At 38.4% G+C, this 17,216-nt stretch overlaps 2 long non-coding RNA genes across 9 annotated transcripts in view; one reads left to right on the top strand and one right to left on the bottom strand.

The window, feature by feature from the left end:
- Positions 1-2,020: 2,020 nt before the first annotated feature.
- LOC144281223 (uncharacterized) overlaps positions 2,021-17,216 on the top strand; it is a 49,116-nt gene continuing 33,920 nt past the window's right edge. The window contains exon 1 of the long non-coding RNA XR_013349739.1: positions 2,021-2,127. This is a non-coding gene — a long non-coding RNA (uncharacterized LOC144281223). The remainder of the gene's footprint in view (positions 2,128-17,216) is intronic.
- LOC144281222 (uncharacterized) overlaps positions 6,768-17,216 on the bottom strand; it is a 68,229-nt gene continuing 57,780 nt past the window's right edge. For all 8 annotated transcript variants that reach the window (XR_013349738.1, XR_013349734.1, XR_013349735.1 and 5 more), the window contains one exon: positions 6,768-6,983. This is a non-coding gene — a long non-coding RNA (uncharacterized LOC144281222). The remainder of the gene's footprint in view (positions 6,984-17,216) is intronic.

Here is a 17,216-nt window from a genome sequence, read left to right on the forward strand (position 1 = left end):
ATCGAACTCCTGTCCTACTGCATCCATTGACTACTGCTATCCATAAATATTTCTTGCTCAGGGAATGTCTGCTCACTCTGATTAGAACATGACTCATACTCCTAGCCACTCAGACATTCAGGTGGGAGAAGTTCCCACATCCTACAGCTCCACCGTCAAGAACACCTGGCCTTCTTTCTTGCAGTAGGAGCAATAAAAACAGGAGAATCATTGTAAGAGCTTTTCACTGCCTGAGCCAAAAAGTTGCAGTATCCCTTCTGCTCGCATATCAGTGCCCAAAACTCGTTACAGGACCCTGCCTGTCTGCAAGGATTTGGAGATACAGCATCTTACACAACGAGGGAAGAAATTGAAGGGAATAGACATTGGTAGCACCAACAAAATTTACCACAGCATGTCAATGGATCTTTAGAAATAAATAACATTTTATGAGGCACTTTAGAACGTATTGTCTCCTGCAATTCTCGAAGCAGTCTTGAGAGACTTGCATAAGCGAGTATTCTTATTTAAACATGAAGATGTTAAAAATCTCTTAAGTTCATGCAGTGAAGCAAAACGTGTATTCAGGGCTCCTGCCTTAGAACATTTCTTCCCATCTCTTGTGTTTGTGTAAGAATTAAATAGGTTTATATATTGGGAATCACTTCGTAGGCTGTAAAACATTAAGTGAGTTAGTTAATTTCTCTCTTAAGGAGAGAGACTCATTAATGTTGCTCTGTGCCATATGTGGGGGCACTTGGTATGCTTTGGAAACAAGGTATTGAAAGGCATGGTGCAAACCTGTTACTATCAGCTGGCCAACTCGCCAAGGACCCTCCTTTGCCAGAAAGAAGAATGTGCCTTCCTTTCCAATGACCAACATTTTGCCTTGTCCTCCTCCATTTTGCTAACGGTTCAGTCTATAACTTGAAGTCTCAATCCGCTGGAATAATTAGCCAGAAGTAGTCCTCTGTGGTGCTCACAGAATAAATAGCTGTAAACCAAGGCAAAGTGTTTTCCAGAGAGGGGAATCCCGCAACTATTTCCTGGGCTCATGGAACAGATGGCAGCCTCCCTTGGTGCTCCATAGAACTGGTTAACACCAAGGCTTTCTGGCTTTTTACATGAACAGAAAGGAAAGAGAGAATCTGTCTGTGTTTTAGTGGGGACATTTCCCAAAGTAGGCCCATGCAAATGAAAAAAAAGAAAGGTTAAAAAAAAAAAAAGCTCACAGTGGGCACAGCATAGTCACTGTTGTGTGCACAAATGCCTGGCACAGTTTGAAGCCATAGTGTGCGTGCAAGACAAGAACTCCAGCTGCAGTGAAGAACTCCCTGCTCTACCTACATGCCAAGAGCTTCCAACTTTCCAGAACCTCGTCCACCGTTGTCCCTCTGGCCAAGAGTCTGTGACACTCTTACCTACATTTAGAGATTTTCTTCAGCATTAGGTAACAAAGATTACCAGCCTATACAATCCATCTTCAATTCCTTTAGCTGTGAGAAATTGTTCCCAAATACCCCTCAATAAGCTGTGCCTAATGACTGTACTTCTTTAAAAAATAATTACTTTGATTGCACTGAATTTTTGACATACTTGCCCATGTTTCTTCATGTAAATTTCCAGAGGAAGAGACTGAGACTTGTTTTTTTTTTTCTCTGTTTAGACTGTGTACCACACTGATGATTCATAGTGTAGATCAACAAATTAGTACTGAATGGATAGCTATATGAAGGATGGGATGGAAAATGAATTGGGTGGGGGGAAGGCCTTACATAGAAAAGATGAAATCTCAAATATAGCTGGCATAAACTTGAGACCTCTCCCTTAGAAAAAGAAAACGTGTGTCCCTAGATTGCCCAACCAAATGATTTCTGGACTAAATGTATTCTGAGAACCCTAAAGTCTTTTGCTAACATTCGCTTATATCGAAGGGAGAAAAATAGTTAAAAATCCATTTCACATCCGCCCTCATCCTTCACACTTTAGCGCAAATGCCCAACAAGTTTGGACTGTCATCTGTTGTGCCACTTCTGAGCTGGAGGAAGCGTTAGAACATGAGGTTTCTTGCTCTGCAGAAAACCGCCCCATTCCAGAGTTAGGACACAGCAAGCCTGACTGGAGAATGAGCTCTGGCTCTTTGGTGGGGTGAGCAATGTGCCTTCTCAATCTGGAAACCACTTGTTTAGTATGCAATTATGCTTCTCTATAATTTCGCTCTTTGCTTGATATGTGTGTCTTTTTTTAATTTTATTTATTTGAGAGAGAGAGCATGAGCAAGCAAAAGAGAGCAAGAGCGGGGGTGACGGGGGGGGGGGGAGGAGTAGCAGAGGCAGCGGGAGAAGCGGATTGACTCTCCACTAAGCAGGGAGTCCATAGTGGGGCTTGATCCCAGGTTCCGGAGTTCATGACCTGAGCCAAAGGTAGATGCTTAGCCAACTGAGCCACCCAGGTGCCCCTTTAATATGTGTTTTTAACTACACTGCGCTAATTAAATTTTCATAGTCAGACATATGGCTCTTTTTTCTCATGTAATATTTTAGCTTTCTTAGGACTTGAGTTGTACAGCCTCACATTTCTTCAATCTCCATAGAAAGCCAAAGCATGACATTTGTATTGTTGTTGGTTAATTAATATTTGTTTGTAAATTAATAGTACGCATCAAATATATTCCTAAGGATTAAGAACTAAGGTTGACTTTGAATATGAGAAATGATTATGAAAGAGTCTATCTATCTATCTATCCATATAAAATTTGGGTTTTCTCATTGACCCAGTAGATATGAAGGTAGCCCTCATTTTAACTTCTAATAATTGGGGAAATTTGTAATACAGAATTGTATTTCTTTACTGCCTTACTCATTTTTACATTTTTAGTACTATGTTGAACAGAGAATACAAATCAAAACTTGTTGAGATTTTATTTGTATATGTGACTTCCTCTTAGTGGGTATATGCTATTTTATTCCCTAAGATGCCCTTTTCTTTCTTTTTCTTTTTCTTTTCCTTTTTCTTTTTCTTTTTCTTTTTCTTTTTCTTTTTCTTTTTCTTTTTCTTTTTCTTTTTCTTTTTTTTTTTTTTAAGATGCCCTTTTCATTGGAGGTTCAGTTCCTTCTTGTGTGGAAGTTGCTGATCAGCTACAGGGAGGGGCCCATTTCTCAAGCTTGGCTGTTTGGAGTACTTCAACATCATAGCTACAGTGAATGAATGACAGTTGGGGCATGATAAACTCCAATCAGAATAACTCTGGGATTTTGTCTTGTATGTATCAGGAAAAAATTATCCACTGAGGTCAATAACGCTGGCAGGGCAGAAGATGGATGACACTGACCATGTTGCTCATCAAGTAGGGAGCCTATCTAAGAGTAAGGTAGGCAGAGCCTCAGTGTCATCATCTTAATCCCTCATTCCAACTGTGATAAAGCCAGAAGCGCCTCTGGATTGCTGTTCATACAACCAAATAAATTCCCTTTCATTGGTTAGCCTGTTAGAATAGACTTCTGTCAACTACCACTGAAAGAATCGTGATAAAATATCTCTATGATTTTATTGTTTCTGATACGTTTTCATTCAATACTCTTGGGTAGTACAACCATTGGTTTTTAGAATTGTGTCATAGTTTGTCATCCTTGTCTTCTTTCTTCATAGTACACAAAATAATGACATATCTTTCAATTAATGGTATCTTAGAGCTGATGAAATGTTGCATGGAATCAATGTTGTATCAGCATGCCACATAGATTAAAAAAAACAGTCAAGCCTTGAACAACATGGGTTTGAAGTACACTACATACAGATGTTTTTCGATAAATACAATACAGTACTGGAAATGTATTTTCTCTTGTGATTTTCTTTTTCTCTTCTCTAACTTTATTATAAGAATACAGTATATTATACATATAACATACAAAATATGTACTAATCTTCTCTTAATGCTATTGGTAAGGCTTCCAATCAACAGAAGGCTATTGATTAGTTAAGTTTTGGGGGAGCCAAAAATTATATGTGGATTTTTGTCTATGCAAGTGGCCAGTGCTCCTGACACCTGCATTTTTCATGGGTCAGCTGTACATTCCATAAAGCTGCAGTAGCCAATAGTGTCATCACTTTCCCTTTGACCACAAATGTGGTTCGTTTGAGTTGAAATGTGTTTTAAGTATTAAGTTTTAAGTATTAAGTTAAACACTATTGAGATGAATACAGGTTTATCCTATAGCAATAGTTGCTCTGTTATCTTCTTTCTAAGCTCCCAAAATTCTTGAGTCCATTATCAAGAAAACAACCAGAGTGAGCTTTTAAAAACTTCAATCATAATGTAACATTTACCTGCATAAAATAACCCCTTAATACATTTTCAATAACACTGAGAATAAAAAGCAAGTAATGTGTGGTGACATAGAAACTGCACATGGTCTGCAACCAGTCCATCTGCCCAACTTGATCATGTCATGCCACTCTTCCCTCCTCTGAGTCCTGCCCTAACCACATGATGCCCTAACTACCCATGTCTTCAGGTCTTTGACTTCATTCCTTCATTCTCTTCAGGCCTCTGCTCAAGTGTCACTTGCTTAGAGAAGCCATTCTGGACCAACCGAAATTAAAGTACCACATCCCTCATGATTTATTTCTTTTTTTCAGTTTTAATGTTTCTTTGGAACACTTATTACACTTTGCTATAATAGTATATGTTTACTTACTTGTTTTGATTTAAAATCTGTCTTCTATTAAAATGCAAGTTTCTTGGGCATAGAAAAAAATCCATCCATCTTATTAGCCGCTATAGCCTCAGAACAAAGAAAGATGTTCACTATATAGAAATTTAATAATAACAGGTTTAATTAATATCCAGAAGTACAATTACTGATTGGCAATTCACATATACCAATATTTTTGCTGCATTTGGGAAAATTATCTTTAAAGGTGGTTATACAAAATTACTTTCCAAACAATATGGCATCAGTTGGTGATTTTCTTCAACTTTGCCATCATTTACTGTTAGCAGACTTTTTTTTCAATTGCTGAGAAACAGATGGGTATAAAATTATAATCACCTGTGTTTTTCAGTTGATTTTTTTTTCTCCATTTACTATAAGGCTGAACATCATTCTGTCTCTTGGCCTTTGAGACCTCTTAATTGGTGACTTAATTGCTCATGTATGTTTTAGAACATTTAAGCATTTATATTTTCTCCTTAATTTTAGGAGCTTCTTTATATAGTCTAAATATTAATTTAACAGCCGTCTGTATGTAGCTGTCTTATGCAAGAATGCCAGTTGCCTTAAAAAAAAAAAGACGTATTTATTTATTTGAAAGAGTGAGCACAAGTGGAAAAGGGGCAAAGGGAGAGAATCCTCAAGCGGACTCCCTGCTGAGCTGGGAGCCCATCAACAACACCACAGGGCTTGATCTCAGAACCCCGAGATGGTGACTTGAGCCGAAACCAAAAGCCGTCAATCAGCCCACTGAACCATCCAGGTACCCCTGCCAGCTGCCTTTTATTTCATTTTATTTTTTTTTAAGATTCTATTTATTTATTCATGAGAGAGAGAGAGAGAGAGAGAGAGAGGCAGAGACACAAGCAGAGGGAGAAGCAGTGTCCATGCAGGGAGCCTGACATGGGACTTGATCCCGGGTCTCCAGGATCACGTCCTGGGTGGAAGGTGGTGCTAAACCGCTGAGCCACCCAGGGATCCCCCTGCCTTTTAATGTAAAATGATCTTTTTCCTACTTTGTACTAAATAAAGAAAATATACATTTTCTTACATTTTATTTATTTATTTATGATAGTCACACAGAGAGAGAGAGAGGCAGAGACATAGGCAGAGGGAGAAGCAGGCTCCATGCAGCGAGCTTGACATGGGATTCGACCCCGGGTCTCCAGGATCGCGCCCTGGGCCAAAGGCAGGCGCCAAACCGCTGCGCCACCCAGGGATCCCTACATTTTCTTTTAAAATTTAAAGATATTCTTTTTATATTTAGAATTTTAAACATCCTTGGAATATATTTTAGTGTATGACCTAAAGTTGGAATCTAATTTTATATTATTTTTATATGCAAAGCTAATTGTCATGACCATTTATTAATAACTCATTCTACCTATTGGTCTGTCATATATGAAATCACCATCCATCAGTGGGTGTGTTTCTAGGGTTTTATTGTGTCCCATTGGACACCACCATGTCCACTGCCTGCTGCACTAGTTTAAGCGTGATTGCTATGAATTCTTTACAATAGAAAAAGTTCTCCCTCATTGTTTTCCTTCCAAGAATTTTTGACTCATCTTGAATGCTTGTATATCCATATATATCTTAGGGTCAGGAGACACATTCTGTGGGGGGGGGGGGGGAACAAAACGAAACTTTGTTGGGATTTAGGTTAGAATTTTATTTAAGCAATAGTTTAATTTGGCAAGAACTGACACTATTAAACCAGAGACTCACTGAAATTAAAAATAATAATAATAATAATATAGTCTTTGATACCAAAATCTGTAAATAACTTTTGGTAAATTCAAGAAAGGTGATGTGAAGAGATATAATCTTTAAGGCTGGATTGGACCTTCATTCACCTGTCCATGAAGCTATGTTCATAAACATATTTCTCTTCATTTGGATTGTGGCTAAAAGAAACAGACATTTATATTTGTCCTTCAGCAGCTGTGGAGGGATGTTTATCGAGGGAGACCAGAGAGAAGTGTTCTGTATCTTTCCAATTATCTCAAGCACTGAATATATATCAGTGTAAGTAAGCAGTTAATTACTGCCAGAGCCATACACGCAGGCCAAATCTTTACTTTCTACCATCCATTAACAGTTTATTCTTGATAATAGAGAGAGGTTTACTGAAGTTATCTATTTAAAGCTTTAACTGCAGGCTTAATTTTTGTGTGGAGAATATGTCCATAAATTCATGAGATGGAGCAATCTTCTCTCATCCTCTGACCTTCCCGTGGTGCTAAAACATGAGGAGATGCATATTCAGCTCTTCCCAAGGAAGATAGTGACCTGCAGAAAAAGAGGGAGAGGATGATCATCCATTCAAGTTGAAGATTTAAAAAAACAGTCATACCCACAAAGCACAGAACAGTGAATTAGGGAATATATAAAGCATCTGATTCTGAGAAATTGAATTTTCATTGCAGATGTTGTGAAGAGATAAAGTTCCACCCTGAAAATATATGCCTGTTGTTGCAGCAAAAATATGAAAATGATATTAAAGCAACTCTAGAACATTATTTCTGTGGAAGGAAAAAAAATATCATTTTTTGTTCTTTGTAATAAATTGGTTCCTTTAATTTTCTTTTCTGCCAGGAGTGACAGATGATTACAAAGTTGATCACACAAACACTGGGCTGATTTTAAATTATAACGATGCAAGGAAAAATAGGAATTGCTCTCCTTTCCTCCCAAGGCAATTTTGGAAGACAAATCATTAAAAGGAGTTCACTAATTTTATAGAGAAATGCCAACATTTCTCAATAGAATTACACTAATCTATGTGTTTTTTAAAACTTTGATAAACACTTAAAACTACATGCCATTATAAAATAACAAACAGAACAAGGATCCAAATGAAATGGAGGTTGCTCTAAGAGCAAAAAAGCCAGTGAACGAATAAAAATTGGAAGTAAAATTGAAAAAAAAAAAAGTAATACCCAAAGGAATAATATTTATTATTCTGCCTCAGGCTACTGAGACTCATGCCTTTAGGTTTACTTTCTTGACGTGGGTGTAGAGTAAATGCAATGGGAAAAATTTTTTAAGATTGATGGAAAATATTGTACATTATTTGCAAAGTTTCTACAAAGTTTCTATTTCCCCTCAATTAATTATTGTGCTCTATGCTCAATCTCCCTCCCTCCCTCTCTCTCTCTCTCTCTCTCTTTCTCCCTCTTCCTCTAAGGCCCTGTTTAAGCATGGAGAAATCCTCAAAATCACGAGTGGGAAACATCAGGGAAATTGTAAAGAACAGTGACTTCACTGGCCTCATGTTCATCACAACTCTAACCCAGCCCATACAAGGTGGTTATGGGTGTGCTGGTTGGTTGAACACAAATGCCCGCAGCTTCTGGTCATCATGAGTTATGCCATCGTCCCCCCTTAACTTCAACTCTCTGCTCTTAACTGGCATTTTGCTTCACAGTCTCCCCAAACACCTGTCATCTCTGTACATTCTCCCTTCTTACTTCCCCCTGAAACTAGGGTAAACATATTTTTAGACCCCACACTCAACTGAGATTGTTTTCTTCTTTTTTTAAAGATGCCTAGATAAGGAAGTAAACAATTTATGTGAAGTGCTTTGTATTCACCTCACTATGGCCCTTATCACATCTTCTTGAAATTATCTGTGTAAAGTCCATCTACCCCACTAAATAGAGCTTCTCCAGGATAAAGATTGTGTCTTATTCTTCATTGCCAAGTTCCTAACAGCTCTTTGATATATTACATAATACATTCAAACATCATTTATTCACACAACAAAATGGGGAAAAAAGGAAGGAAGGCTGGCGAGGAGGGAGAAATAAAAGGAAGAAGGAGATAGGGAAGGAAGGTAAGAAGGCAGGCAGGCAGTTGAACGAGACTTAACCATAAGAAGGAGTCAGTGGCTAAGTTATTTAAAGTGAGGAAGGATCATGAGTATAAGAGTGGAGACATGAAATAGGATGGTGTGTAAAGTTTGGTATGCCAAGGGTATGGCAAAGTGACAAGAGATGAAGAAAAAGGTTTTAGCACAACTTGACCTTAAAGGATCATCTTTTGATGGACACCAAGGCTCCTTCCACAGTTTGGCTATTGTGGACATTGCTGCTATAAACATCAGAGTGCAGGTGTCCCGGCATTTCACTGCATCTGTATCTTTGGGGTAAATCCCCAGCAGTGCAATTGCTGGGTCGTAGGGCAGATCCATTTTTAACTCTGAGGAACCTCCACACAGTTTTCCAGAGTGGCTGCACCAGTTCACATTCCCACCAACAATGCAGGAGGGTTCCCCTTTCTCCACATCCTCTCCAACGTTTGTGTTTTCCTGCTTTGCTAATTTTCCCCATTCTCACTGGTGTGAGGTGGTATCTCATTGTGGTTTTGATTTGTATTTCCCTGATGGTAAGTGATGGTTGCCATTGTGGTTGAACAGAAATCTCACAGAGGAAGACACAGACATGGCCAACAAGCACATGAGGAAATGCTCCGCATCACTTGCCATCAGGAAAATACAAATCAAAACCACAATGAGATACCACCTACCCAAGTGTTATTCATGATATAGAAATTCTGGAGAAAATGAAAGCTCAATGAGAACGTGTTGAGAAGTAGAAAGCATTCCCAAAGTCATCTGAGCAACTATAGTTTTTGTTGTCATCTTTGTGGGTGACTAAAATCACACAGGAGACCAGTTAAAGTCTCAGCCTTTGGGGGCATGCTGAGTCCTCTAAGATATGAGCAGTTCATAGGCTCTTGTAAATGAAGGATGACATAATTTTAATGTTACATTATTTATCTGGCTCTTCATTTTCATCAAGGATCTTGTTTCTGTGTGTAACTAATGGTCATCCAATACTGATCATAGGCATTCTGTCTCCCCAGCCCAGGCGGCATACACTGGGGAAAAGATCGTGTTTTTATAAGACCACTGACATTTTTTAATGCTTTCAGTTTTGCTCACAGAGGAACACTCTGATTCATCCCTCCCATGCTGGGTTATCCTCTGGTCTTTTATTTCTCAGGATTTTGCTTGCTAATTTTAATTTGCCAAGGCACCAGGAAGTTGGCATCCAGATTAAAATAGCAATGGGTCTTTTAGAACTTTTTCCGGGTGACGCTTAAATATGTGTGACTCTTCACTTTTATCGAGAGATACATTTGAAAAAAATGTGTGTATATGAATTCGGGTTCTTCATTTACTGTGCAAATCTGTGAGAAGACTTGGTTGTTCACATATGTTTTCATCCTCTGTGTAAAACAACACATGAAGGGAAAAAATTTGTTCAAAATTTAGTCAAGGATATTTTGAAAATAATAATATCAATAATGACAAAACCTCTACCTCTGAGAAGCTTCTCCATTTCAATCATTCTACTAAGAGCTTCTTAATGAACAATAGACCTTCTCTACGCTAAAGGCATGAAGATTACGTTTAAGTACCTCCTTGGTCATAATGAATATCCTTTTTCAAAAAGATTTATGTATTTATTTGAGAGAGAGAAAGAAAGGGGGGGCAGGGAAGGGCAGAGGGAATCTTGAAGCAAACCCCCCACTAAGCGTGGAGCCTGATACAGAGCTTAATCTCAGGACCCTGAGATCATGACCTGAGCCAAAACCAAGAGTCGATTGCTTAACTGACTGAGCCACCTAGGCAACCCTCATAATGTATTTCTTGACACATCATATTGGCAAACATATTTCCTCCTTTTCGTGATCTTGTTTTCTCTTTTCAGCTTGTGTGTTGTTTCTGTAAGCTTATTTAATGTCTTATTTTAAAATGGATGTGGTAACATAAATGTTAGTTTGTATTACCTGGTTTTCTGTTTTATTGCGTTTCGCGTAATTAAATCAGGGTGTAGTGAAAAAATGCAGGATTTGAGGTAAGAAAATCGACCTATAACTCTCTACTATGAATGTAAACATAAACATTCTAATGAAATACTAGAAAGCCTACAGGAATTGATAGATTTTACAGGAATTGAAGTTATGGGAAACTAAAGATTTTTCCTGGCAATGTGAGAATCACTTAATATCAGAATATCTGTTATTATATTGCACCATGCCAATTGATTAAATAGGAAATATCATTACGTACTATCCATTTGTGTTGAAATGATATTTTACTGATTTTCTGAATGGTGATGTATGCTTCTGTTTCTATACCTATTGTACTTTCTTCTCAAACAGAGCAGTGTCCTGAATTTTGATTAGATTGACACAAATTTGTTGAGTTTATTTTTCTCATTCAAAGATATTCATTGGGTAGGATTTGTATGATAAACCCTATTCTAGACATCAGAGGGGGAAAATTAAATGTAGATGAGTGTTTCCTGCTCGTTAGGAGTCCATATTGTATAACAAAAAGGATTTTACTGATTAACTAGCCCAGCAGTTCTGGACACCTGGCCCTGACACCTGAGCTAAGTTAGCTCTCTGAGGTTCACCTGGGAAAAAAGTTAAACTATGGATTCTTAGTCTCCAGAAGAGCTACTGAATCAAAATCCTCAATTGTGGAATGGATAAATTTGTAGTTTTTAAAAGGTAACTTTGATGATGTGTCTCAGCCACTGGTTGGTCAGTTATACTTTCCATCTAATCCATTGAATGGTTCAATATCTGATGCCTAAAGAGGACAATGAGTAGATTTCTTTCCTATCTTTCTTTTTTCTTTATCTTTTTTTTTTTTTTTTTGAGAGAGAGAGCATATGTGAGTCAGGGTTGGAGAGGGACAGAGGATGAAGGAGACAGAGAATCTTAAGCAGGCTCCACATTCAGCAGGAGCCTGACACAGGGTTCAATCTCATGACTCTGAGATCATGATCTGAGCTGAAATCAAGAGTTGGACACTTAACTGACGAAGCCACCCAGAAGTACCAAGAGGACAATAAGCAGAGAATATAAGAGATAAGAAAGAACCAGAACTTGAAGCTTAGAAGAACAACCTCTCTATGATTCCAAAGTCATATTTTTTTCTTGAGAATCACTTCATTACGGGCTCTTCCAAATATTCCCTTCAAGTCAAACAAAAGTGGCCTGAAAGATATTTTGAATATGTGTATCACCTTATTAAACTGAACATCCCCAAAGTTTATGAGACTCTTATAAAAAGGGAGTGGTTGTATCCCCTTCAACACTGACTGGATTCCACCTGGAGCTGAGTGGACAGTGGGACAAAATAAACCCATGGTCTGCTCAGAAGTGCAGCCAGGATAATCATGATATAAAACATGGTATTGTTGCATGAGGAGTAACAAAGATCTTAAGATGAGGTTTTCCAGTCTATAACAGTGAAAACATATTTGAACTTGGAGTCCAGTCCTTACTCTCATACTTGACAGATACGGTAGACACAGAACCTCTCCCCTGACCTCCTCTTCAGGCTGATGCACACATTTTTAGTTACTAGGCATATCTGGGCCATGCTCTCAGTCACTCAGATTCTGTGCCCACAAGGCTATGTCTTCTCTATAGGGTGGCCCATGGCCAGTGGCAAGCTGATGTGTGTTGACTTAGGTCCAGCACTTTCTTTTTTTTTTTTTTTTTTTTTTATTGGTGTTCAATTTACTAACATACAGAATAACACCCAGTGCCCGTCACCCATTCACTCCCACCCCCCGCCCTCCTCCCCTTCCACCACCCCTAGTTCGTTTCCCAGAGTTAGCAGTCTTTATGTTCTGTCTCCCTTTCTGATATTTCCCACACATTTCTTCTCCCTTCCCTTATTTTCCCTTTCACTATTATTTATATTCCCCAAATGAATGAGAACATATAATGTTTGTCCTTCTCCGACTGACTTACTTCACTCAGCATAATACCCTCCAGTTCCATCCACGTTGAAGCAAATGGTGGGTATTTGTCATTTCTAATAGCTGAGTAATATTCCATTGTATACATAAACCACATCTTCTTTATCCATTCATCTTTCGTTGGACACCGAGGCTCCTTCCACAGTTTGGCTATCGTGGCCATTGCTGCTAGAAACATCGGGGTGCAGGTGTCCTGGCGTTTCATTGCATTTGTATCTTTGGGGTAAATCCCCAACAGTGCAATTGCTGGGTCGTAGGGCAGGTATATTTTTAACTGTTTGAGGAACCTCCACACAGTTTTCCACAGTGGCTGCACCAGTTCACATTCCCACCAACAGTGTAAGAGGGTTCCCTTTTCTCCACATCCTCTCCAACATTTGTTGTTTCCTGCCTTGTTAATTTTTCCCATTCTCACTGGTGTGAGGTGGTATCTCATTGTGGTTTTGATTTGTATTTCCCTGATGGCAAGTGATGCAGAGCATTTTCTCATGTGCATGTTGGCCATGTCTATGTCTTCCTCTGTGAGATTTCTGTTCATGTCTTTTGCCCATTTCATGATTGGATTGTTTGTTTCTTTGGTGTTGAGTTTAATAAGTTCTTTATAGATCTTGGAAACTAGCCCTTTATCTGATATGTCATTTGCAAATATCTTCTCCCATTCTGTAGGTTGTCTTTGAGTTTTGTTGACTGTATCCTTGCTGTGCAAAAGCTTCTTATCTTGATGAAGTCCCAATAGTTCATTTTTGCTTTTGTTTCTTTTGCCTTCGTGGATGTATCTTGCAAGAAGTTACTATGGCCGAGTTCAAAAAGGGTGTTGCCTGTGTTCTTCTCTAGGATTTTGATGGAATCTTGTCTCACATTTAGATCTTTCATCCATTTTGAGTTTATCTTTGTGTATGGTGAAAGAGAGTGGTCTAGTTTCATTCTTCTGCATGTGGATGTCCAATTTTCCCAGCACCATTTATTGAAGAGACTGTCTTTCTTCCAATGGGTAGTCTTTCCTCCTTTATCGAATATTAGTTGCCCATAAAGTTCAGGGTCCACTTCTGGATTCTCTATTCTGTTCCACTGATCTATGTGTCTGTTTTTGTGCCAGTACCACACTGTCTCGATGACCACAGCTTTGTAGTACAACCTGAAATCTGGCATTGTGATGCCCCCAGATATGGTTTTCTTTTTTAAAATTCCCCTGGCTATTCGGGGTCTTTTCTGATTCCACACAAATCTTAAAATAATTTGTTCTAACTCTCTGAAGAGAGTCCATGGTATTTTGATAGGGATTGCATTAAACGTGTATATTGCCCTGGGTAACATTGACATTTTCACAATATTAATTCTGCCAATCCATGAGCATGGAATATTTTTCCATCTCTTTGTGTCTTCCTCAATTTCTTTCAGAAGTGTTCTATAGTTTTGAGGGTATAGATCCTTTACATCTTTGGTGAGGTTTATTCCTAGGTATCTTATGCTTTTGGGTGCAATTGTAAATGGGATTGACTCCTTAATTTCTCTTTCTTCAGTCTCATTGTTAGTGTATAGAAATGCCACTGACTTCTGGGCATTGATTTTGTATCCTGCCACGCTACCGAATTGCTGTATGAGTTCTAGCAATCTTGGGGTGGAGACTTTTGGGTTTTCTATGTAGAGTATCATGTCATCGGCGAAGAGGGAGAGTTTGACTTCTTCTTTGCCAATTTGAATGCCTTTAATGTCTTTTTGTTGTCTGATTGCTGAGGCTAGGACTTCCAGTACTATGTTGAATAGCAGTGGTGAGAGTGGACATCCCTGTCTTGTTCCTGATCTTAGGGGAAAGGCTCCCAGTGCTTCCCCATTGAGAATGATATTTGCTGTGGGCTTTTCATAGATGGCTTTTAAGATGTCGAGGAATGTTCCCTCTAGGTCCAGCACTTTCATCTCAATTTGGGACATCATGGAAGGGCCATCCTAGCTCCAGATCTCCCCCTAGGAACAGTGGAAGCCTCACTTGGAACCCTTGTGGGTCAACTTTTTCCTCTGCCCAGTCCTACTTTCTTCCTTCCTCCCTGTGTACTTCCTGAGAAGACACTCCAAAGAAGTCCCTGCACAAAGATCTCCATCTCAGGGAGATTCCACAGAGGCTAACCTAAGATGCTGGGTGTATACGATTTAACAAAGCATCAAGCTTTGGTTTCCTCATTTGTAAAGCGAAGAATAAAAGAGCTTCTGGAGGACTAAATGGGAACCACACATACACAAGTGCAAATATATGGCACATAGTGGGGGATTACTCAGTGACTATATGTTTAGCTATTTTTTAAAGTGCTTTAACATATACTAAACATAATCATAGGTTGGACAGTTCCTCTATAACTATAACTCTACATTGTATAGAACATTATTAGATCCATGGTCTCATTAAAAAGCACTATTGAGAAGATATCAACCTTTCCTAATTAGGAGCCTATAGAGAGTTTCCCCTTTATCCTCTCCAGTGGGAAACGAATATTGTTATGACATCATTTCTGTGGTCAGTTGAGCCTGTATCGTTTTTATGTTTCTCAAAATTTGCAAGTGCTATATAAATTAAAAATAACTGGAAATCTGTTTCCCCATTATCTACTTTTTCTCCTTTTGGGAGATAAGAAACCAAATTCTACCGATAGGCAAGCAAAGGAAGTAACTTTTTTTTGGTGTTAAAATGCAGAATGTGTTAGTGACCAAAAGCAAGAGTATGGAAGGATATGTGGGGGGGGGGGGGGGAGGGAGGAAGTGTGAAAATCAGAAGATAAAAGAAGAGTCAAAGAGAAAATATGGCCAATGAGGCTGTAAAATGGAGTACAAATTGCATGCTTCTTGTTTGAACTGAGTTTTTGCAAAGGGTTAAAATGCAAAAATAGGATTAACCATCTGAAAAAACAGGGAGTGTATCTTATGAGCTGGGTGCCCATGAAGAACTAATTGACCAAGACATAACAGAAAACAGTGCATGAACCTCTCTGTAGTCCCAATCATGGTCTAATGCTTTCTGCTTGAAGAAATGAACTTGTCCAAGGCCTCATAAGCTAATAAAAGGCAGTACCAGTATTGAAATCCAAGTCTTTTATTCCAAAATCTTGCGTGGTGCCACACAAATTCACTGTATGCTTGATATCAAATGTGCCTCCCTGTGGAACACATTAGTGAGGACAATATTTTTATAGAGCATGTAAATAAAAACAATGAATATGAAAGTGCCTTGCATGGTCTCGGGAACATAGACAGACACTCAGCTGAATACTTGTTAAATCTAAATGCATAACTGCATTCACTACCTTATCTGTCCTGTTTATGCATTCTTAGGTAATTGAAAAAAATTAAGTGACCAGTGATTTTTTGATGTACGATCTGCAAATAAAGAATTGTAGTTTTAATTGTCATATAGATCACTCTTAGTTGTGGCTTTGTGATAGCCTCACTAACCTAGATCTACATGTTCCTAAAATTCAAGGGTTGTCTGCTTCTGTATCATACACTGTCTCCCCTTGGTCCCACAGCAGAAGGTGCCAGCTGCAGCAGAGCTTGTTGAGTTCAGAGAGAGATATGCCTGGGCTTGTATTTTGGTTCCAAAGCACATTAGTTTTACGACTGTGTCATTTCACATATTTTTATAAAATATTTTATTATTTATTTAGAGGGAAAGCATGAGTGAGGAGAGAGGCAGAGGGAGAGGGAGAGAGAAAGGATCTGAAGCTGATCCCCTCACTCCCCACTACATACCAGTGTGGGGCTCGATCATATATTCCCGAGATCATGACCTGAGCCAAAATCAAGAGTCCGCCATTTAACAGACTGAGCCACCCAGGTGCCCCCATATTTTTATGCTTCAAATCTACATGTGTAAACCAAAAATCATAATATCTCTCTCATGTGAGTATTGTATTATGTACAATAAATAAAAGAAATATAAAATAAGACTTATAGTAACATTTCAATAAACATAGCTTTCCTCTTCTCTCCCATATGATATTATATATATACACATTTGTGTGTATAAACATTTCTATATACATAGAGCATATATGTATATACCTTTAATAAGCATTAGTTTCCATCCCTTTGTAAGTAAAAAAATAAAAATATCAAACCATGCTCTTACATTTAAATACGTATATCCAATAATCATATTAACATTCTGATTTTAAAGGCAATTGGTCACCATTTACTAAAGTCTTATTATTTTATTATTTTTATTGCAGGAAATATTATCTCTCCTATTGAAATGCAACAGTTTTACTTACTTAAATGGTACTATGATAGCAATTTTCTTTCTTGATTGTCCTAAAACCCCCAATGGGCTTACCGTTTTCAGAGCAGCATGTACTCTCACCATTAGTTGAAAGGAAATCTGTGGCTCTTGACTGACCATTTCTACTCCTCAAATGAAAACTCAAATAGCCACCTAAAGCATTCACATTTGATGCTGAGAATTTCCAGCATCGATATTTTGTTTTTACAGCTCAGCAAAAGGTTTGAGAATGAAGGTTTCTTTTTCCTTTTCTACTTTTCTCCTAAAATATTACAAAAGGCTCTTATTTTACCAAATTTATTCTCTTATGTATGTATTTCCCCTCCCCATCCCAGTCACTGGATAAAAAGAGAAAGCACTTTTAGATGAAAACAGGAGAGAGAGAATTCTCCGCTTTCATGAAAACTGCCAGAAGTGGCATTGTAAACACATCTTGCATTTGCTATTTCTAATTTTCCCCCAGAGTTC

This window comes from Canis aureus, chromosome 12 (assembly GCF_053574225.1).
Source record: "Canis aureus isolate CA01 chromosome 12, VMU_Caureus_v.1.0, whole genome shotgun sequence".
NCBI lineage: Eukaryota > Metazoa > Chordata > Mammalia > Carnivora > Canidae > Canis > Canis aureus.